The sequence below is a fragment of the Pipra filicauda genome, unplaced genomic scaffold (genome assembly GCF_003945595.2).
Source record: "Pipra filicauda isolate LSUMZ 115617 unplaced genomic scaffold, ASM394559v2 scaffold10_size6260569_pilon, whole genome shotgun sequence".
Lineage (NCBI taxonomy): Eukaryota > Metazoa > Chordata > Aves > Passeriformes > Pipridae > Pipra > Pipra filicauda.
The window spans coordinates 181,516-205,139 of NW_024103541.1; positions in this window are offsets into that span (position 1 = coordinate 181,516).

Genomic DNA, 23,624 nt, shown 5'->3' on the forward strand with positions numbered 1-23,624 from the left:
ACAGGCTAGCAGGAATCTCAGGTCTTTGCCTTACCACAAGTGCCTCTGGGAAAACCATCGCTCCTTCCCCAACAGTCGAACACAGCTAAGGTTAACCTCTATTACAAAGCACTTGAGGATCAATCGATGAGTAATGCTGCAGAAGGGGATCATCTTCTCATTCATAAGTGAGAACAAATCACTTGGTTTTCAGAGTTTCAGAAGATCTGCAGAGAGAGCAATCAATCATCCTGGCTTTAAAACCTGCAATCCAGCTTGTCTTGCAGCAACAACCATGTGTTAAAGCCCTCCAGTGTGGTGGAATGAGTTGTGGTGGATGCACTCACTCCATCATGCAATTCCCATTTTTTGAGTTTGAAACAGCAGGGAGAGGAGGGGGGAAGCACTGAGGGGCAAACTGCTTTTATTCTGCTTTGCTGCTAATGACACCCATGACAACTGCCGTGATACCCTTGCTCAGTGCTGAGGATTCTTTACATCAAAAGTGAAGTCAAAATGCCCTGCCTGACAAAGGGTAGCAAGTGATTCAGTGAGAAGTTCAGCTGTAGTCATCGTCTGTGTCTGTGGGACTGTTTCTGACTGAGGCCTTGAGTATCATCCTTTCTTTGCTAAAGAAATGCTGGAGAGTTGGCACATACTCCCAAGAGTTTCTTGCAGGCATTATCCCCAGTCATGTTGCAAAAGCACCAGGACACTTCTGTGCTCAGCCCAGCTGTGCCCTTTAGGATGCGGTCAGCTTTTCACCTCTGATGGAGAAAAAATTATTTTCCTTATTTTCCACTGAGATTGTTGGAATCATGCTCAGGGTTTCAATAGTAACTAAATATTGGAGTAACTAATTAGCATTCTCCTCTCTGTGAAAATTATATGTGTATTTTTTGCTCTTCCTCTTTGCAGCAATAATACTATATTTGAAGTCAAACACTTTGCTCAGAATAAGATATAGGAAAAGAAGGGCATGACCACCTGATTTTTAGTTATAAAAACACAGGATTACTGGAAATGCAAGACTTTCGGCACACACACTGTTCTAACACTTCAAATATGATTTATTCTTAATCAAATGTCCCTTTTAAATAAAGATAAAAAATAGTTCTGTATCATTTGAAATATTTTAACTGTGATGTAAGAATATCACTTTAAATTATGAATATTTTTTAAATATACATGATCATTGATTACAACTTTCTTTTAGAATATTGGCATTTAAAAATTTTTAAAGGTAAAAGAAAACATGGGAAAATCCCCTGCTAAATGATAACTATTTTGAGTTAACAAAATTGAAATGAAAAATTAAATAATCTTTTCCAAACAATGCAAAATGAAATATATTTGCCTGGTTCAATTATTAAAGAGAAAAATACTATTATTTTGTCAAGTTGCCGTGCTTCAATAAGCCAAGCATTTTTTTCCTGAACAATTTACAGTTTTCCAATTTATACAATTCACTCTTCTGCATTACCTTTTCCTTTTTGTTTCATTTTGCAAAACTAATTGGGAAAAAAACCCAACAAAATAAACACATTGTAACTGTACTTGACAGGTTTTCATTGCCTTCTATAGAAGCAGAGTCCTGTACATGTTAATTATCTGTAAATCAAACTAGTTCTCATTCAGGCACAGTTAAACCTCACCTAGATGCACTGTTCTTTATAGAAGCAGCTTCACTGCCTTCACAAAAAAGGCTTACATCCTCCTCCTGGGACAGCCAAGGAGCCCCACATCCCTTGGTATAGCTGACTTTTGCCACCTCCTCCCTCAGGTTTGCCTGAAGCAGAGGCAGAGCACTGAAGGAACTGAGAAATCTCCAGCTGAAATAACAGTCCTTTAGAAATCTTGTCAGATGATCATGAATGTCAACAGTCTTGCAGTGACTGATTTATCTTGCTCTCAAAATAATTGCTACCACCTCTGCCCTAGCTAAGCAGAAAGAGAGGTGATCAAAAAGAAATTTGCTTTTTTTCTGTTTGTTTGATTTCTTCAGCAAATAGCAAATTCACCAAGCAGATTTGCATTGAATAAAAACCTGTGACCACTTGAGTCCATTTCACTGGACGTAGGACAACAGGAGTGGCTTTGAGGAAGATCCAGGAGATTAGTGGTGACATTTTCAAAATTAAATATATCAACTTTTCATTCTAAACAATCCTGCTTTGTTTTGATATCTAATTCTGCTTTTAAAAGGTTAACTCTTCTTAGATGAATGCTTAACATTCTTGGTTGTTGCTCTTTAAATTGTTTACTTAGTAGCTGCTCTAAAATTGGAGGGAAAAAAAGGAAAAAATAAAGAAAAAGCAGAAAAAAGTGTTTTACTTTCTCCAAAATTAAATGCAAATTTTTATTACAAGCTTAAATGGCATCTTTTCACTCACTTTCATTAAACAGTGCAGAAAATTCTGTTATTCTCATATCGCTTTGGATACTGCTGTACTTTTCCCCAACCCCTTTGCAGTGAAGCTCAGCTCACCCCAGGGCCACAAGCTCTTTGATATTACTGGTGGTTCTTTGGTGCAAGAAAGGAGGATCTGATCCGGCATTAATGCTGCCCTTCTGTTGAAGAACAGCACAGATATTTCAGAAGTTGTAGAATACATACACCCTTGTGCATTTCGTGATGGATGTTTGTTTCTTTTCTTCTGAAAGGATAACACTTCAAATTCTGTGGTTCGTTTATTCTAATGTCCTTTAGGCAGCACCAGTTCCTTACAGACAATTTAAAATTCTTTCACACTCCAGAAATACCATAGGCAGCAGTAAGTTAGATAAGTCATTCCTAGAGTTATTAGTTGATAATGATGATAGCTTCAGTTCATCTGAAAAATTATTGCTCATAAAATTACTGTATCATAAGCAAACTGCACCTTTTACTGATTTGTTTATCCTTTCAACACTTTCAGTTTGGATAACACTCTTTTTTTATTAATATTGCTATTATTTATTTCCCCCATCAGTTCCATAAGACACTTCATAAAATATATCTTATATTTGCCAGCATTAAGAGAATTACTAACTTCCGATACAGCTGAAGCTGGATCTCTCCAAGAAGGAGAAGAAGCAAAAAAGAAACCCTGATAGCCCACTTTGGATGTCTTTGGGTATTTCCTGTAGCCCAAGTGATGGGGTGCACCTACAGTCCTGACACACCAGTATCCCAGTATGTCTGTGGGCACTCAGATACTAGGTACATGTCTAAGTCTGTGGGAAAACTTGAGCTGAGACCCTTCAAACTGACTTTGTCCCAGCAATTAGCCAGCTGTGAACTGTGTGATGGTGCCCTTACTAAGAAATGTAAAGTATGAGAAGGTGAAATCCTCAGGTCTTGCACATGTAGAATAGTTCTTGGGTTGGGCCACCACCACCTGACAGAGGGTTTGGACACCTATGTCCTGTCTTGTTGGGACAAAGAAAAACAGCAGTGATGAAGACCAACATTTAGTAGAATTACATGATTTTTAAATGAGCAAAAACTGTATATGTGCATTTGAAATCCTCTGATTTTAATCTTGCCCACCAGCTGAGTACAAAAAGCTTTTCCTGTTCAGTTACAGGAGTACAGCGGACTTCTTTTCTGACAAAAAAAAAATCTTGGGTAAATTCCCAGAGAATGCCTTCTTGGTCTTTTCAAAAACCAGCTCTCTTCTTCCCAGTGCTCTTCTGAACTCGCATATGATAACACATGCAACTGAGACAAGAGTCAATGCCTCCTTTGCACCACCAGCTGCCTTTGCACTTCTCAGGATATGGCCAGGGGAATGTCTTTTTGGTGATTCACTACTGTCCCGAGCATAGGCAGTGGTTTAGGCATAGAAAAGAAAGGTTTAGGCATAGTCACAAGGTCTTGCTACTTAGTGATGTACCCCAGGTCGGCTGAGCTATCGCAAACGATCAAATGAGTGCTCTTAAGATCTTTTATTGATTTTCAAGCTAACTCATTTTACCTTAGATTTGTGGCAGGCTTAAGCATGCACATCCACTCAGTTATGGGCAGTTACTACATCTGAGCTATCATCCTATGTATGCCTACATCCATTCAGCCTGAAAGGCTTGTCATCACTCATGCTGTATCTGCACATAGGAGACTGGGCTGTAATGGTCTGCTTTCCCCTTGATATAGTTCAGCCCAGAAATGTAAGACATAAACTACATTTAGGGGCCTGGATCAATATGCATTACTGTATAGCCCACCTCCGTCCCTGATGAGGTAAAAGGCTCAGCATGGTCAGAGAGCTGTAAATTTTCCGACGTTTCATCTGGCAATAATAAGAGCACTGCAGTGAGGAGTTGAGGGCTGGACAGCTGCTGGGATTCTCTATCACTTTTTTCACAGATATCACAGAGATAATAACTCGGCCCAGCTCTGGGGTCTCTCTTCCTAAAAGCCAGCCTAAAACACCACTTGCAATGTGCTCAGAAACTGTCATAAAAGCAGCACTGAAATGGGGAGATTCTTGCAAGTTGAGCACTGCCAGTAAGCTGCAGGGACTTGTTTTGCTCTGCAGTTTGTCTTTTCTATTGCTCTCCAGACTTCCTGTATCCTCGGTTTTTCAGGGCTCAGCCTATTTTACTGGCCAGAAGCAAGTACATTCTTGCTGGGACTCTTTTGGTACAAGAGGTGCTCAAATAAAAACCTTCATGTAATAACAAATAGTTTCAATTAAATAAAAGCAGGAACTGTGTGGCTGTGCAGAAGTGGAGTTTTTCCAAGGACAGAATGCTATTAAAAACCTTTTGTTCCTGTTTCTGAAAGCAGCTCTGTTTTGCAAACAAACCAGGAACCCTTCAGGTTTTCCAATACACAGAAATTAAAGTATCTGTCACACCTGTCATCTTTAATCTGTATCATTAAGTTGGTTGCATGGAAATATCACTTTTTAGTGGTGATGAAACTGTTTATTTGGGACCGCACTAACCCAGGGAGAAAGCCAGCTAGATTTTCCACAGATAACAGTGGCTAGCAGAAGTGAGTACAAGTAGATTATGAAAAGAAATCTAAAATTGCCAAGTCCTCAGCAACTCCATTCAAATCTCATGGTTTAAAGAAAAATTGCACTGTTTCAATGTCTGGCAATCAACAAGATTATATGGTAAGAGATGTTCCACATAAACTGTGAAATATGTTTGGAAATAATCTCCTTCCCTTCCACCTGACACTTGTGCTGCATATTCAACACACTTGACAGCTTTAGTTAATTTATTACCAAAGAGAAAGTCTGTTAAAGAGGAGGAAAATGAAGCAAATGGGAATGACCTTGGTTGCTGAAGGGGATGAAGGAAACCTTTCCCTTTGTCCCTTACTGGACAAAGGCATAAAATGTACCCTCAGCAAGTTTGTTGATACGAAACTCAGGGGAGTGGCTGATACACTTCAAAGTTGTGCTGCCAGGCAGGCAGACCTTGATAGGCCAGAGAATTAGGCAGAGAGAAACCTAATGAAGTTCAACAAGGGCAAGTATAGGGTACTGTACCTGGGGAACAAAACCCCAAGTACCAGTTTAGATTGGAGGCTGATCTACTAGAGAGCAGCTCTGCAGAGAAGGATCTGGGAGTTTTCATGGATGACAAGTTGACCATGAGTCAGAAGTGTGCCCTGGCATCCAGGAGAGCCAATGGTATCCTGGGGTGAATTGGGAAGAGTTTGGCCAGCAGGTCCTCCTGCTCTACTCGGCCTTATTGGGGCCACATCTGGAGTGCTGTGTCCAGTTTTGAGCTCCTCAGTACAAGACAAGGAGCTACTGGAGACATCCAGTGTAGGCCACAAAGATGATGATGGGTCTGGAGCATCTCTCTTATGAGGGAAGTCTGAGCCTGTTTAGTCTAGAGGAGAAAAGACTAAGAGGGGATCTCATTAACACATAAATATCTGAAAGGTAGGTGCCAAGAGAATGGTACCAAACTCTTTTCAGTGGTGCCCAGCAACAGAACGAGGAGTAATGGCCATAAACTAAAACACAAGAAGTTCCACCTCAACATGAGGAAGAACTTCTTTACATTAAGGGTGACAGAGCACTGGAACAGGCTGCCCAGGGAGGTCATGGAACCTCCCTAACTGGAGGCATTCCAAACCCACCTGGACACATTACTGTGTCACCTGCTCTAGGTGACCTTGCCTTGGCAGGAGGGGTGGACTGGATGATCTCCAGAGGTCCCTTCCAACCCTAATGATTCTGTGATTATGTGATAAGGGAACACAAGACAGTTTCTTGGGATTCTAAGTCTCTTCAATTCCTCTCTCTGCTGCATGCCTCTTTTGCTAACACTAGTAATCAGCCGGGAATGTAAATTCAGCAGCTTTACAGGTTGAGAAGGGCTTGACTCCCCTCTTCTCTGTTGTTCTCCTCACCTTTATCACAGTACCTCTGGCCAAATAAGACTTGCTCTTTATTCCTCTGAAGTTTAGTGTCAGTTTCTTTCATTCTTTTGAGATCTGGTCAAATCTTCCTCCTTATGAACCCTACTTCCCAGCCCTTGAAGAAAATTGCCTTTCTCAAGGCTATTTACCCTATTTAAAATTGCAAGAAAATTTCAACACTAAAACTCAGCCTAAGCTTCCTTCACAGACTGTGTGGCGAAAGCCAGGACTGCAAAACACCAAGCTGCTTGGAGAATTCAAAGAGGAAAAATATTGCATGTAAGCAGCAGCCCAGAGTAAAACTGTAAAGGGAAATCAATTTAAATGTAGAAAACAAAGAGAATGGATAACACAGACCTCATCAGCTCAGTGCCACTTATGAAACAGCTGTGTTCAAAAAGTCCTTCTTCTAGAGCTTTAACAAAAAGGTAACTTCATCAAATATCCCACTGAACACAACAAGAACAGTCAGCTCATTCAAGCATGGCCCATCCACACTGTCATATAAACCCTTTATGCTGAATTGCTGCAACTTGATACTGCACAAGTCAAGTCCCTCTGTACTCATGTCTGGTTTCACAAAGCCACTTCAAACCTCCAGTAAAACTGAAAGTTTAATGGTGAACACTACTGGGCAAGTGAAGGGAAACTTGTGGTAATAAGGTAACTTGGGAGTGAGTTCGGGGACAGCTTGAGGGGTTTTAATTCAATGCTTTTACTTGAAGAAGCAAAAACCTTGATGCAGGAAATTATCACAGGTAATAGGTGTTATTGTGTCTTTTCTAGAGAACATATAATTATTGATGCTTGTAGACTGAGTAACCAAATACAGAATTTCAGCTGATACAAATAGGACAATTTGATGCCTTCCATCTGGAAAAACAAACAAACAAGACCCCTAAATTATTTTCCCTGGTTTTTTTTCCTAAATATGCCTTCATACACTTGATTTAGTGTTTTACATTTCGTGTGATCACAGCCATATGCCATTTAATATCCATGTTTGTTGTGTGTTTTGTCTCCTCTTTATGGATCTTCTACCTGTTCTGCAAATTCACAGGCCCCTTGCAGGCGCACAGTTCACTCTATCTCACCCTGGTGTTTGCACAGAATTCCATGCCCCAAAAGCTACATTATTGAGCCTAAAGCCCTCTGCATGGGCTGAGCTGCTCTGCCCATGAGAAGCTGGGGTCGAGGGACAAACCCTCAGGCAGGACACACAGCACCAGGCTCACAGCCCAGGTGAACTGCAATGGAGAAGGGTTGAACCTGCACCCCACTGCTCATAAACCTTTGTCATTTCATGCACAAAATGACTGCATATAGGTCTTGACTGGAGCTGTGGGAAAATGTCAGGTGTTGTGCAAAGGTTGGGATGTGGAGGTTAGATACTGAAAGACTTTCAAGTCTTTCAAGGGCTGAAGTAGGGGGTAGATCTTTACCACTGTGCTGCACACAGCAGCTGAATGGACCTACCTGTGACACCTGTGAGGCTCAGTACAAGTTGCAGGAGTTTGGTTGCTATTGTAGCACCCTTTCTACTTACGGAATATCAAGTCCTGTCTCTGAAATGACCCCACTGTGCCAAGTGGAGATACTATTACAGGCTTATGTCAGCATGGACAACATCTCAACGCTGGTTATTAAAAAATGCATGAAAACTCACACTTGAAATCAAACTACGTGGAGGGGGGAATCATTCTTTGCAACTATACAGCTGTATCTTTGTCCCCTAACTCTGGAATGTTCATTACCTTTCTGTTGCTTCTCACCTCTTCCCCATCCCTGTTAAAACATGATTTTGTTCCTAATTCCTCCTCCTTCCCCACCAACATAGTCTCATCACTTCTCTGATTCATTTTGGTTTCATGCTTTGTGTCTCATGCTCAGAGGGCAACATAACTTACCTACTGCTGCTCACGTGATGGTACTTGACACCACTAATGACTGCTCTTAATTTGTCTTTCTCCTTCTCTCAGGTATGTTTGGAAAAATGTCTTTTCATATTCTCCCCAAAAACTCTTCATTCCTCCAGAAACTATATTATTGCAACTATATATATTATTAATAGTAAACTATATGTGTGTACAGACATCTGAGCCTACAGCTCCCTAACATAGTTGAGAGATATTGCAGAGTGAATAAGAAGCTGAACAGATGCTCAAACAGAACTAGGAATCCACTACAAGCGGACAGAGCAAGAGAGTGCTAAACAGAGGGGGTTTATGCCCTTCCAAAAAACAGGCTCTAGCTTTACCAGTTTGTAACTGTGATATATATTAAAACAGTAACCTATAAATTTAGGAAAACATTTACTCAGTTTCTGTGTTAATCAATAAGATAATTATGTTAATCATAAGTTTCCAGAAGTCCTATGATGTTTTTGCCTCCAGGTGACTGACATTTTGCTACCTCGTTGCTATTTCCTTCTCCAGCTTCTTGCGCCATAGTACATGACATTTAGGCAGCTCTTTGAGGCACATGAAGCTGGTTTTCAGCCACTTTGTTATGTTTGAACTCCCAGCCTTGTATTAATTTCACTCTTCATGATTAAGTAAATACCTCTTATGAGAGAAAAATTAACTAAAGCAAAGATATAATTGTTTGTCTTCATGTGGTTATTCAGTTAAAATACTCAGTTTCTGTTCATTTAAATTTGAAAGAAAATACGTTCCAGGCAGAATTCTGACTGAGCTGAAAATATTATAAATTAGGCTTTTATAATGGGGCTAATTGTGTGGTTTAATTATTAGATTATACAGGAGAATATAAAATGGGCATTTTGTTAGATGAAGGTGGTGTCATCTGTCTGCCCGAGGTTTTTTGGTAAAAACTGTAGGCTTTAAAAACACATTTTTTTCTAGTATATATAATTTTTCAAGGCTGTACAACTATAATCACTAATCATATACAATAATAATCACAACTACCCAGACATTACCTGTATATATGAATAATAAAACTCCTAAGCATGACATCAGGTTACAAATAAGGACAGCAGACATCCTACTTGCAAGGCATAAGATCCAAATATCAAGCTCATAATTTTGGCCTTTGCTGTACCTCTCATACTTTCCCAAATTACCAGAGGAGCTGTTGCAGGCCTGTATGTGGTCAAATGGTACTAATAAGCATTCCTGAATAAAAGTTGCTTCTGGATCAGATGCACTGGCTGCACTGGTACTTCACTTCCTGCAGGCACCCATCAAACCAGGTTACAACTGTGTTCAGAAACTACTGGAGGGTCAGATTTATCCCATAAACATGAAATGATAATTCTGAGAGTATTTTGGAGTGATGCATATTGGTGTCCCTTTATCTCACAATTGTTTTTTTGTTTTATTTTTGTATAACTCAATTGTTAGCGAATAAAAAACTCTTCCCTTTGGGGTTCATTTTTTCCTTTAATGGCATTCTGCTATTTAGAGATTTTTAACCATTCAGTTTTGTTATCCCAGAGAATGCATTTTTATCCTCATATTTTTTTTAGGGTTTAGGCACTTAAAACAAGGATTTTGGGGTAGCCCAAATGTAGCCATTTTAAATCCTGCTGCCTGTCTCCAATTTTAACCATTCTGAACTCCAGCCATAGAGTTTTCTTTTCCATCATTTGCAAGACTGCTATATTCTCACGGGCCCGATATTGTAAGATGCTGAGAAGCTCCAGAAAAGTACAAAATATTGCTTTTAATAATACCTTTCTTTCTAATGAATAAAATTCTAAACTGACTTGATATATGTGATACTATGTCCACTTATGACATATGAATGTGTGCATATATTAATATTAACTTTTTTTTCTTGAAAAGAGACCAGCCTTCTGCTGACTCTGAGTATTTCATTCAAGCAGCACAAATAGGGTCAAAGACAATCTCTCCTTAATTAAAGGGGGCACATAATATTGATTTAATAAAAATTTAACATTACCTAATGACAGCTAGATATTATGTTCAGAGCAGAAAGACTGCTATTTTATTGTAATCAATATGTATTTTATTAAAATCAATGTGCTACATGAACTATTCTACAGAGCCTTAATTATATCTAATCTGCCACAGTGCAGAAAAGGAGATTTTGTCATCTAGAGGTGAGATTGCTTGACAGAAGAATTTCTGCATGTACAACTCACAAGTTTCAATTTTTCTTAGAGGCCAATGAACAGGATCACTATAATTACAAGTGGTAGGTGTTTAACCCCAGCTAATTTTGGGTAGCCAAGAGCAATGAGGACCTGGAGAGAACGGAAGTATGGCCAGTATTTGCCTGACAGCTTTAAATTCAGCCCTGCTCAAACCCACGTATATCAGGAGAGAAGTTTCCATCCAGGAGAGCCCTCAGTCCCTGTGGAAGCCAACTCTGACATACTGCCCTGAAACACGACCCTCACAGAGAGCTGTCCCTGTGGTTGACACCTTCTTGGTGTCAATGTGTGCTCCAAAACCTGAGGGATGTCCCAGTTCTGCTGATATTCTCTGAAGGCCAAGGCTTCAGTAAGCCGTACTTGTACTCCTACCAGCTTCATGCTGTAAAATAAATCAATAGCTGCCTGCTTTGCTCCCTCACAGTGCCTGGAACACAGAGGTACTTCACCCACAACTGCAGCTGCTAACAGATCTTGTGTTAGTTTAAGTGAAGGAGAGACATGCTTTGGAGGGGTCAGGTAATGTCTTTTTAATAATTTGTTGTGTAACACCTGCATCTTTTACAGGACTCGCCTTTTACTGATCACAGCCTAACCCACTCTAGCATCAATGCTTCCCTTAGCAGTCCCCTAAATTACCCCAGGGCTTTGGTAAAAAGAGGTTATTCTCCTTTACTTCTTTATTGCTTTCTTTAACCTATCTCATAATTATTTTAAAGGGCATTTCTTATCCTAAAGTCTAATAGGTAAATGACCCAAATATGCTTTTGTGATTAATTTAATTTATTTATTTTTGTGCAGCTATGTTCAGAGAATAAAAGGAGTGAAAGTTGGCAACCTTGTTAACCAGTTCTATAGCTGTCTCCTTTCAGCCTTTTCATTCGGTTCTCTTCTTCATGCTTGCACAGCACTGAGAGAGAAGCAGACTGCTGCAACTTTGAGGGAAGCCTTAATATGTTGTTTTATATCCTGCACATTGTACATAGAGGAGTACCAAGCTCTCTCATCTCACTCTTCTACAGAGTGAGACAAAGATTACTTCCATTATTTCTATTGTATTTCAGGGCAGTAGTGGACAAATTTGTAACACCCAGCAGTGGCCACCACCATATGCCTTCCTTGCCTACCATATCTTCAGGGAAGCTTTTAAGAAAAAAGGAGAGGGATCCGGGATGCTGTAGTGGAAAATCGTCCAGTTCACACCTGTTTTGGGGATGGTTGTAGACAAGGTCTGAGTGAACAGAGACAAATTTCAGGATATATTGTCCAGAATGACAAAACATACTGTGTGAATCCCTGGCAAAGGTTTTCATTCTCTTTCTTTCAAGTGGCTTTTGTTTGATCATTTGGCTGTGCACAAAGGGGAGAGTGAATGAAACCTGCTGTCATAAGGAGAGTTTTGCAGAAAAAGCTCTTCTCACAGCTCTAGCTGAATCCATGGACACAATGCCATGAGATTTACAGAGTTTGTGTTCATCAGCTCGTGATTTCACCTTGAAGGCTTACTTCTAATTACTTGACATAGAAATAAGCTCTGTTTATGCCTGCCACGATCACGAAACTCAGCAAGAATTGATTTGAGTCTTCCTACCTTCACCAAGGAGAATTGAATAGTACAGAATTTTCTGAACAGGGCTGTACAAAATGCTGGGCTGAAACTATCAATAAAAATTAAGGAACAACAGAAAGGTGTTTCCATTATTCCATTTGACAAAAAAAAAATTCAATAGAAACTAACACCAGCAGTAAATTATAGCTAGAATTGTGTCCTAGATAACTTATCAAAAAAAAAAAAAAAAAGGTTGTTCTGGGTGTGAAGCCTGCCCACCCATATGCGTTTTATGCCTCATTTATCCATAACCTTTCGTGCTTTGACAAGGACAGGAAAAATCAGGATTGGACCTGTGACCTAAGATTACATCCATTTCATATTTCCACTTAAAAACACTGTGGTGTGTGGCTCCTCTGTGCTTAAAATATCCACCTGTACATGTTTTTTTAAAGAGCATATTAACTCTTTGGAATAATCACTTTCTGATCCTGGTCTTTTAACTGAAATCCTGTTACATATATATAATTTCTAAACAAGTATTTTTCTTTCACTCTAAAGCAAAGTGAAGGAAAACATTGTAGGCACAATAAAAAGAGAACACTGAAAAAAACATAATTAGTATGAATTTGCTTACCAGAAGGAACTTGAGAAGATATAGCTAAAAGACTATTATACAAGAGTTAGAAAATTAGTAATTAGGGAAAGTCTTTAACCTAATTGTGGTTTTCTTATTATTTTATTGGCACTATCATATTTTCATGGCTGAGCCAGCACACTGCTGTAGCCTTGCCTGCAGTCATTACTCAATGTTATCTTTTATTTATACCAAATTTTAAATGGGCTTGTGGTAACTCTGCAAACAAACAAGGGATACAGCCTGTGCTCCTTGGCTAAATTTTATCAGTGCTGTACTGTATACATGGATTAGATGGCACTTTCTTCAAGGTCTGCTGCAGTATCCTCAGACCCACAGAACTAGTCATAAATTTATGCTCATGAGACACAATAAATTGTTCACCTTCAGTTGCTGAACCTTATCCGGTAGCTATCTAATCACAGAGGAGCTGCTCAGCTTGTCAGCAGTTCAGCTTTGCAAGCATGTAAGGCAGCTCTTTGTGCTTTTCATACTGAGAGTGAAATCCATGCAGCTGGCCTCCTGATCCATGTTTTGCTATGCTATACCAGCTAGTTAGCAGACAATGTGGCAGGAAAGCTGTACTACTGCCTCTAAACCAAGTGCCCTGACAACAGTCTTGCCCAAATCAATCTCTTCTCCAGGTCAGTGAATAGAGAACGACTCCACACAAACTGAAACAGCTTCAACAGGAGTGATTAAAAGTACCTCCATGAGCCCTCTGATTCAAGGAACATACTCTAGAAGTCATATCATCGATACCTGAACTTAGCTTCTACAAGCAACATCATCTAGGATTTCAGACTAAGCTAAAGCAGGGTGTGATAAGGGATGGTGAGAGACATTGTATGTGATGGGATATGATTTACTGAACTCAGAATTTATGGTTGCTTTGCTTAGCAACACACCCCTGGAGGGCTCCATATATAACTTTTTATAAAAATACTGGGTTTACTGCACACCCAGAAACCAAGGATTTATGGCAGAGTATGTCAAATGATAGAAATAAAAAGTAAAGCACATTTTTAATGTTGTTTTTGGAAACAAAAGGGGTAAACTCAGTGTAACAGGAATGTAACACTTTGTACATGACAGGCAATATATATTCATGAAAAAAAATGCAAATCCTCTTAAGTTAAAATATAATTCTCAAATTTATAAGTGATTAATACACATCTTTTATTATTTATTGTTTCCCAGTCCTTTCAAAGAATTCCGTAAGGAATTCTATCTATAGCATTACATTTAATTCTACGGATAGAATTAAACTTTCTTAGATAAGTTCAGGTAACACCTAAGTGTTCCATCTTCACTGGCCTTTTAATCTTTCACAATAGTTGTTGGAGGGAAGAAAGAACTGGTCCATGCCTGGATGAGAGATTTTTCTCAGTTCAGGGTGGAGATGCTTTCTAGAGATGGAGTAATATCTCTGTATTGATGATGGAGAAGAACTGAATAATTGACTTAAACAGGATTTCTAATTTCACATGGTTGGATCACATGTGAAATTGGAGACTGAAACTCTGTGTAAAAAATTATACACAAAAGAAAAATGTCTAATAAAACTCAGACACGTACTTGTTAAAAATTGAAAAAAGATATGCATAGCAAGCATAAAGGAATAAAATAAATATGGATTAACCAGCCATTAACTAATCAAAATCTCTGAAATACCCGTTATTCATAGTGTATTTTTATTCATAATATATTGTCCAGTATTTTCTACAGAGAAGGAATTTGGTTTATCTTATTTTTGTGACTTTTTATTAGATATGAGAACATTCACACCCTAAATCCTCTGATGCACGTGTTCCCTTTCATTTCAATGGAAGACAGGCATCTAAGTAGTATTTTCCAGTTTTAAGTCTAACTACTGTGTGATCTTAAAGAAGGAAGTAGTTATTATTTTAGAATCTAGGCCCTGACTAGGGAAAGGAGTTAAGCAGATCTTTATGTTTCAGTTTATTATAAGCTGACATAGAATTTTTCCTTAAGAAAGGATATTTTTTGTATGAATGCCCCAAGATGGGTACCTGCTACTTTTCACCCCAGTTATTCATATGGGAAAAAAAATAATTTAAGAAACTAAGGTTTATCATAAAACTTAATATTTCTAGTATGCTATATAACATATTTGTGGGAATGCGATCTTGTTTCTTTTCAAATTAATAGAAAAACTACCCTACTACTAGATCAACCCAAGTTATATATTGACTTTCAGCACATTCACTTGTGAGTAATCTTAATTTCAAATTGTACTTAGGTCACTTCGCCACTTCCCTGTTGCATACATGTGGCCTGTCAAGCCCAGATGAAAAGACAAAGGGGATGTTTTGACTTGGAAAATGTCTCGCATAAAAAAAAATATTCCTTCCTTTTTTTTTTTTAAGGTGAGTGCTGAATAAACAACTTTCTGACAGTATAAGGTAATGAATTGCAAACTTGCCAAACTCCAATTATTAATCTGATATTCAGATACTTATTTCATTCCTTGTAAGAATTCTGCAGGATCAGCTCTGAAAAATTTCACTTTCTGGGAGGCTTCCATGCCAGCTCCCATTTAAAAGATCATTCTTTAATACAGTACTGCTGCAATGCCATGAGGATACAAGCACATCTAGTACACATTCAATAACTGTCAGGTGAGTGAAAGGAAAAAAATCACTGCTATATTTAATGAATGTGATACTGGCAAAGGCATCCTATTTTCAATATTCAGGTATGTTATGCAGTCTATTTAATTTAATAAAACAAGAAATTATTACAATTAAAACTTAGAAATTACATTAAACTACATTAAACCCTATTTCTCAGGATTAGAAAGCAACTTTCATACTAACCTAATAGTATACTGTCATTTCACAAATTCTTTAGTCTCATAGAAATCAGCAGTATTGCTTGGAAGGGTTATAACGCTTTCAGTCCCCCGTCTGACAACTGTTTTCCCCCACAACCCCACTTTCTCTTCTGGCACATGGGTAACTTTGGTTCAAAAAATACCATGGTAACAAATATATATAAATGGTTTTTAAATTCACAATTTTCCCACTCTGATCCCCTGTGTTTTCATGTAACTTCTATCATCAGTGAAAAGAAAGAGAGAAAGATAAGATGGGACCATCCGTTTTTGGCAGTGTTACTAAGATATGACATCCTAGATGATTGTGAAAATGTGACAGATGTGTTAATGCAGAAGAAAGAGCTTCCATGGTCAAAACACTTGCTTAGAAAGAACTGTATTTCCCAAAGGCTGCAGATATTATTTGTTAGTGTATGGGAACTGAATATTTCATTAACTTTCCCACATTTCTAGAGTATTTGAAAACTGACCTGTAGGGAAAGCTTAACCATCTAAATATTTAGCACTTGTTCAGATAGTAAGTATGGAATGGATTATGACCTGAGTTTCTAAATACATGGGACACAAAGCATGGGAAACAGCGAGGTAACATTTTCTCATTAAGATCTAGCCTCATGTCTACCAGGTATTTTGTCATGTTGGTCCTTTCTCACATTTTTCCTAGTTCTTTTTTGTAAATCAGCTAAAAATCTACACTGCTTTACTCCCTCTGCTCTACTGCTCAATGAAAGACTGTGAATACGATGCTTGATGAGAAGATAAACAGTTGCTTTTTCCTTCTTCCTGGGTTTTGGATGGGCTGAATGTCATGGGCTAATGTGGGATAACGAATAGCATATGTACCTCATCACTGCCACTGCACTTGAGGATAACTGGTGCTGTGTTAGTGATGAGCTTGCTGGCAGCTGTGTCATTGGTCACTGCTGCACAGAACAGTCCTTGCTCTCTTGCATCCTCTGTTCTGGTTTTGACTGGAAATCCTATCTAGGCTAGGATTTCCTAAAGACCTAAAACACCTAAGAGAAAGGTGGTTTTTTTTTTCTGCCCAGAGTTTATTGAAATTTAGGAATCAGAAAAATTGTCATTTTAAGGGAAGGACTAGGAGAAATATAGGTGAGAACACTAGAATAAAATATCAAGCCTTCCACTGCTTAAAATGTATGAGCCATTCACAAGTGTTACTGCAGGGGCTTTTGAGATGCAAACAGAAAGTTCTGATTTTCTCCTGCAGCAGACAATGGTCAACCTGCATAATATATACTACTAAAAGTCATTACACAACCTGGGGTGTGCAGTAAATAAGTAATAAAAAAATGTTGCTCTGCTTTTTGCTCTATAACTGCCTGCAATATAATTTATCCCTCAAGCAAAATGAAACAATCACCTACAAATCTACTCAGCTACTATGAATAATTGAAACAGCCACCAAATCTGTAGTTCAGACCCATCCTAACATTTTCCTAGAGAAAAGTAAAAAGTTTTAAGTGCCTGCATTGTATAAAATCAATAAAATCTGCTGTTCCATTTCTATACATAGGTAATTCAGAAACTTATTGCCAGCTAGCTTGCTTTATGGGAGGTACATTTTTTTTTTGACCAGGTTTTATTCCGTATTTTTTAGTATTATTGTAAAGACAGTCTCTAAAATGAGAGAGCTAGAGTAACAAAATTAGTAAAGCCAGGTCAAACAGAGAATAATCCTTGCTCTCTAGGCTGACACACTAGATATTACTTGGTGAGCAGAACTCTTTATCAAAACATTTCTCCTCTAAGGAATCCAAGAAGACTCCTTCAAAAAGGCATTTGGGTGTACTTCAAAAAGAATCGCTGGTGAGAGATGATCCCAACAAGTGTAGCTTTATGTCATACTACAAAAGGTAGTTAACATGACTGTTGTGTTGTATTTGTCTTGATTTGAAGAGAAATCCACTTAATGTTGTAAACTTTGTCATATTTCACAGTGCCTATTTACTTATGTAATCTGTTCCACTATTAGCTAGGTTTTTATGAGCATTATAACAAACACATTATATTAATCATAGCCAACAAACTCTCTCTCCTCCCCTCTATCCTATCACCAATTTTTGCTCTGGTACAGCAAAGGGTGAATATATGAGAGAGATAAAATCAGTGTCCCACTTCTTTAGGTGTGGATAACATGTAAACCTTGGCTGGCTCTGAGATCTGGTCTTGACTTAAAGAGGAATGGCCTGCCTTGCTATTGAGAGGTGTGGATCCTGTGCCTGTACAGGGGCTGGCCAGGTAATCCAATGTCTAGCTGGGGGGAGTGTGTCAACCAGCACACCGGTTGTGACCAGCATTGCAGGGTCAGCTTGTAAAATAAGGCAATTCCCCAAAGCAGGAACCTGGGGAGGTCTAAAACTTGCTACTGTTTCAGGACCTTTCTTTTCCCTTGTTTCTCCAAGCTATGTGAGGTATATATAATGAATATACAAATGGGACTTGCAGTGTCATGATGGTTGGTCAGCTCAGATCAACCATGCTTAGCAACTACCTTTGTTTTTGGTGGATGCAGAGGGAAGTCAAGGATCTGTGGCTGGCACATTTTCGATTTCTGGCAGTGGTTTTCTGCAGAAAAAAAAGTTATTTTCTAACTATTTGAGACTAGCTTCTTATCTCTTCTGCTGTTTGAGTAGTGCAAAAGGCTGTATGCCAACAAGCAATGCAGCCATATGGTTTGCTTTATACTGGAAATGTCAGCCAGAAAGACTTTAAGGATACTCATGCCTACTGTGTCACTGTCTGCCTGCTTGTACCCAGGCATGACCAAGCTGGCATTGAGGACTGCAGTAACCTGTACTATCTGACTCTGAACTGGAAGTATTCTCTGACACATCTGTAGAGCAGCTCTTCAGTGTCTTTGGCTGATGCACAGGGTAAAAAATCAGAAGAAAAGTCCTAGTCAAGACATAAGCAGGCTTTCATTACAAGGTTGAGAGACACTGGGGTTTAGATCGTAACTGCGATAAAATGAAATGCAGAACTTAGTATATGAACTCTTCAGAGAAGAGTGTATCTCCTCACTGCAGGATCATATGGATTGCACACAATTTCCTTATTCTGCTCTGTCCCAGGAGTGACCCATGCTCAGGATGTGAGGAAGCATAGTTTTTTGCATTCATATTAGATAAGATTTATATTATAATGGAGATTAAAAAAATTCCAAGCTCATTCAACCAAAGGTCAACTCCTGACCCTTTTGTAGTTTCACTGATTCCCATCTGTGTTCTCACCGTGGTTGGGATCCAGTGAGGCAACATCCATTCAAGAAGGCGGTGTGGGTGCATAAGTGTAGTTACTTCAATGGTTAGGTACACTTTCTGCATACCAAAGAGGCCCTAAACCAGAAAAGCTTTCATTGCCAGAAGTTAAAGTGCCTTTAATATTTATTATACAGTTAATATGCCTCTTCAGAAAATCCTTTGAGGGAAATACCAAAGATCAATAGAGGCCTGATGAATCCTAAACGGAGAAACTAAAAGAAGTATTTATATTTCTGTCTATGTATCTCCTAGAGATGACAGCAAATCTGCAGGCATATTATAGCAGGGGCCAAGGGTATTCTGTGGGATTAAGGGAAGAGGAAGACATTTTCAAGCACAAGAACAAAGGCTGTGCACTACTATAATTTTAATTAATATGCAAAGCATCAAACTACTCATCTGCCCTTCCAGAAACAATGTGCTCAAAGAAATAATGAATAAAATGCTAGTTTATTTATCAAAATACTCTGCATAAAATTCACCAAGAACATGACATCTGTAAAAAAATATCAAACATCTACGGCAGGAAAATTAATGACCTGTATCTTTTTCACTGTGTCAATACTAAGCTGAGTTTATTTCTTTCAGTTGCATTTAATTCTGGAAAATAACAAGAAAGGAAAAGAGAAAACCCTTGGGAGATGATCAAATTGTTAATAAAAAGTTTGAATGCACTGTATAATTACAACCCCTCAAGGAGTCAAAAATTCTCTGCTTCTTTATTTTACATGTAGAAAAAGACGCAGTGTTTGACAGCCATTTGTCATAAATTGCATTGAAATTACAGTTAATATGAAATTTCAATTATATCAATGCCATGCAGTAAGCAAGGAGTAAGGCCAAATACTATGATACTTGGCAGAGAACCATAACTATTAGTGTCCCAAATGGACCCTATACTGCTGATGCATACAGCTCACTGATAAGAATTTCTTAGTAACCCTGGATGATGAAACTTGTCACCTGCAGTATGCAAACTTCACTTAGCATTTAAAATTAGAACTCACAAATGGATTATGTCTGCACAAGGGGGTTTTGCACAATACTGTAAAGTTATCCTTGTATAATACCACAGTGAATGTGTAAGGAAAATAGAATGCATCATCCATGTTACTGGATTGCTTCTTCGATGAAATAAAGTCCTTCAAAAATGGCCATTTGCTTCCTCAACTGGTACAAATTTACCCAAATATATCAATGTAGCAGTTAAACTCTTTCAGTTTCCCTTGGCTTACATCATTTCCAAAATAACCTCTCTAGACATTTTAACTGTAAATGCTATTTAGGCATCGGAGGAATCAGCTATAGTTTGGCCTTCAGCTGGCAGCTTGAATCAGAGTATGTATGTGCCACCAAGCTGCTTGTCCCCTCTCTGTGCCTGACTGGAAACAGAAGGGTCTGCAACTTGGCAGAAAATCTTTTTTGTTAAGTTCATTATTGACTACAGTGGTTCCACTAGGCTTCCATCTGGATCCTGAATGCTTCCCAACACCACTCACTTCTATCTTAGTATTTGAAGTTAAATGTTAAATGAAATAAGCTGAAGCCTGATGGAAGAAATACCATCTCACTCCTTGAGACTATTCTACAGAGTTTATGTCGTGCCTATATTTGAATAAATACAATGTGAACAAAATTTCTCATCAACCCTTTATGACTTTGGTGTCCAATAGACTAAGATATGTTTATTTGTAAAAAGATCACACATCTCAAAGTTTCAGGGAACTTTCCCCTGAGCCCTATCATAACTGCTTGGGGTAACATCAATATTTCAGTATTAAGCAGAAGTGTTGGCCAAATTTTTTAATGTGCCCATTTCAGGAGAAGCTGGATGCTGAAATATTTCTTGTCATATAAATGCTTTGTAATGAATATATCTTGATAGAATAGTCTTTTAACTGAAGGCAGTATCTCCAAAAGAGCTGTTAAATTGGCCAGCCACCAAAAAGACAAGAAATACATATTTGTTTGTTGTTAGCTACATAATTGTTTAAAAGAGCAACAAGTTGTTAAAATCACTTAAAAAATTTACTGCATGTGCGAATGAAACTGAAATGATAATTTATACAGGATTTTTGGCACCAAAGTAAAAGTTAATTTTTCAGAACTCTGCATTTAAATGGCCTTTTGAAAACCTATCCTTTAATCATTGATTTAGATTTTCAATTTTTACCATTTTGTAAAAACTTCATGGGCTTTGCCACCTACCTCTCATATTCTACCTTTTATTCAAAACACTCTGTTTAAATTAGGAAGAATCAACAGATGATTATCTGCCCATTAAATCAAATCTCTTGGCATAGAGTAATTCTAGCTTCTTGGCAGCAGGTTATTTATACAGAAAGAAGTTGGCAATAAAGAATAGCCAACCACTACAGTTTCAGCATCTGAAATATCTGTAATAACTCTTGATATGAAATATTAAGAGATTGGATGTTTGCTTTATTTATTAAAGTACCCCTTTGCTGAGGAAATAGTCTTGAAAATTATTGTTTAATGCAGTGCATTAATTAAGTTCTAAAAATCCTGTATCCTAGATTTCATGATTTACTTATTTGGGTTGTATGATTTATGTAGCAAAAAACAGTTGGATGTCTTTCCTTCTCGTTTCATCCCAACAGTGTTTTTATTGTATTCTTCTTTCACCACATAAGCCTATAAAGTAATCCCTGTTGATTTAAAGATAATGGCAGACCTATGATTGTTCATCTAACAAAATTACTTATTTAAGGGGAAAAAATGATAAATTGCTTTGTTTGGAGTATTTGTTCTATGAATATAAAAAGTTTTAATGTAAAAATAAAGTTAACAGAGTTCTACTAGGTTTCAAAACATTTTGGAAACTCACAGACACAGTAGCAAACCAGACTTGATCATGTTGTGTTGGCTTGCATTGCAATAATCTCCTCTCATTAACAAGACACCTGGCTGTTCTTAAAGCATGAAACAAATAGTAGGCGTCTCAAATAACTAGAAATGAAGCAAAGTACTTTGTCATCAAACAGCACTGTAATGAAAGGAAAGACTGAAGGAAGAAAGTTCTGCCTTTACAATATTTACAACAGTATGGCAGAGTAACCATCTATCAACACTAGTACACATCAGCAAAAACCATTTTAATTGAAGCATAAATTGAAAGATAGAAATAATTTACAACATATAATATGTATTCTTATCAAATATTTTAGCCTTATTCCAAAACACAAAAAATACTACCTTTATAGCATGAAGAAACCCACATTTTTCCATTTTACATCTGGTGTTTAGAAACATTACCAATAGATCCCACAGAAATATCAAGTATTGTTGATTAAAATTGTTTAAGATTGAACATAAAATATAGGATTACATGGAAAGAATTTGTATCTAGTTCACTTTCTAATTAAGAGAAATTGGATAGTAGAGTTTTTCTCTAATCCTTCTTGATTGTTTGTATGATGGAATGATAATTGCCATTTGCTAAACTGCCTTCTATGGAAAGACAGATTTCACCGCTTATCTGTCTAAAAGAGAAGAAAACATTAATACCATGGCTGTCTCCCTTTGAGCACTGATCACTTCTTTTTGATCAGAAAGTGACAGAAACATTTTAGCAAATCCCTACTTGTACTCCTAGGTAACAAAAGACTGAAGACTAAAACGACCTGAGAAAGCTGTCTTTGCCAGAGCAGAGCCAAACAGGTACTAATTTGAGAAAATGTCATAATAAATTTTCAAAGCAGTCTTTAAACTCTGAAGTTTTGAATGCCAATCTTTGAAACATTTTCAGGGAGAATGCTTTCCAGATGATGTCTCATCAAAATTTCAGAAAAACAGGGACTTAAAAAAAATCCTCTGAAATCAAAGTTCATTTTGGTATATTCAGAGTTTTTCAGATTTTCTATTACTAAATCACACACTTTGTCTAAGGTGCATCACTTTTTTCAAAATCACAGACATACAGATAAAAAAACAAAAAATATTTACTCCTACTTACAATGACTGTAAATATGACACAATGAGGTTTTGGCTTAAGAGGAAGAAACCTTTGAGATTTATTTGAATTTTAATCCATCTGAAGTGACTATAATTCTGATCAAAGGAGCATAGAGGAAAAAGGTGACATAGGAAAGTGATGGATGGGGTTTGTCCCTACATTCACAGGCACTTGCAAACAGGGTTTGGAAGTTGAGGTCACAACTAATCTTAAGAAAGAACAGTGTCTATCTAGAGCAGGATCCATTTAGTATCTGAAGAGAAAGGAATTAAGAAGGGTATAATTAGAATGTTAAACTGATGGAGGTCATGCCAGCAGCAGCGCAAATAGTTTGCTTAGACCTGCAGTGAGATTGATCTCATGGTAGGTGTCAGATTAATTGCATATATTATTGAGGAGGCAGAACGCCAACATGCTTTACTCTAAATATGAGACTCTTGTCATGAGCACAAGTGTATCACAAAACTTTTATGGTTACCATAAGAAACCATCAGTCTTTCAAAAATAGAAGATGACACAAAATGAAATTATAGATTACTGGAAATAAGTAAAAGGGTTCTTGAAGAAAAAAACTGATAATTTTTTTTAATAGATTTGTCTAATTGAAAACTTGAATTTCGGTTGAGTCAATGGAGCACACAAGAAAATTTAAAAATGGAAAAAAAAGAACTCCAAATAAGAAAGCTAAGAAGGAATAGTTAGAGAAAATCAACCTGTGCACTCTCTGCTGAGATGTGATAAGGAGTCATCAGCTACATCACAGAACAGTTTGAGACTGGAATGGAAAAACAACAAGAACATACCTAGAGATGTTCAATGCCCAGTGAG